We start from the raw sequence: 1523 nt of genomic DNA on the forward strand, positions 1-1523 counted from the left end.
AAAAACCTTATAAATAGTTCAAGGTCTATTTGTTGTCCATTACAAGTACTTTCCAGTTGAGTCTCATGGGTGTCATGTCCTGGCCCACATCTAACCCTGGCATTTCGTGGGGACTTCATTTGCTCTATGCCCCCCTTCACCACTCCGCTGCTCTGCTTCATGCCCCAGTGACTGATTTCATCATAGTGGGCTCAGGGCAGGCACAATTCCAGCCATGTGTCTCTAGTGTTGTCCCCCATGGTGCTATGGATCAGTGAGGAATGCTGTGTCCTCTGGTGGGACCAGCCCTGTGGTCGTCTCTCTGCATTGCTGCTCTGAGCAGAAACATTGTCCTCTGGGCTTGGTGAGGCAGGATGTGCTTCACTCTTTTTTTTTCCCCTTCCCCCCTTGCTGGCTCCTGTATGCTCTCATCAGACAAGTCCCTCTCCTTGAGCCGTAACTTCAATGCTGTCCTCTGGAGTGAATTCTTCTCGGGTGGGGTGGGAGGAGGGGTGGTGGTGCTGTCCACTTAGTAATGGGGTCGGCCCACCAGGCCTCTCTATTGGTTCCCTGCTTCATGTAAGTGGTTGCGTTCTTGTCTTGGAGCACCAGGGTAAAGTCTGGTCCCTCTTTCCCTGTGGAGACACAATCAACACCCTCCCCCTGTGTGGGTTAGTTCCCTGTTCCCCTGGCTACCCATGTCTTTTTTTCCCCCTCCTTTTAAGTGGGCTACCATATGTATCCCTGGGTTTAGTCTGGCCCCTGTCATATTACCTGGACCTCACCACAGGGACATATGTATGCAGTAGCTTCTCCCCTTTGCCCCTTTTGGATTTTTTAAACTTACCTCGGCAGACTCGTGTAGTATTTGTCCTTTTGTGCTTCATTTACTTCATTTAGCATAATTCCCTCCAATTCTTCCCATGCAGTGATGTGCTTCATGCATTCATCACTGCTTTTTAGGGATGTGTAATACTCCATTGTATGTATGTACCACAGTTTTTAATCCATTCGTCTGTTGATGGAAATTTGGGCTATTCCCCACTCCTTACAATTGTGAACTGTGTGGCGAAGAACACTGGGGCACAGATGTCTGGCTGTGGTTTGTTTCTTGTCTCTTCTGGATATATGCTCAGTAGGGGGGTTGCTGAATCAGATGATAGCTCAATTTCCAACTGTTTTAGATATCGCCAAATCAATTTCCTTAATGGCTGTACATACATACCTACAGGTCCACCAGTAGCCTCCAACACTTGTTACTTTCTGATTTCTTGAATTGGGCTATCTTTGAGGGTGTTAGATGGTATCTAATAGTTGTTTTAATTTGCATTTATCTTATGGCTAGAGATCTGGAACATTTTCTCGTATATTTATTGGCCATTTGGGTTTCTGCCCTTGAGAAACTCCTGTTCAGGTCCTTTGCCCACCTCCTAAGTGGACAATTGGTTTTTTTCTTGTTGTAAGTTAGCAGAGTATTGTAGATTTTAGTAATAAGGCCTTTGTCTGATGTGTCATTGCTAAAGATGTTTTCCCATTCTATGGTC

Source organism: Echinops telfairi, unplaced genomic scaffold (assembly GCF_000313985.2).
Source record: "Echinops telfairi isolate 266 unplaced genomic scaffold, ASM31398v2 ScPeMD7_36;HRSCAF=134, whole genome shotgun sequence".
In the NCBI taxonomy this organism is placed as follows: domain Eukaryota; kingdom Metazoa; phylum Chordata; class Mammalia; order Afrosoricida; family Tenrecidae; genus Echinops; species Echinops telfairi.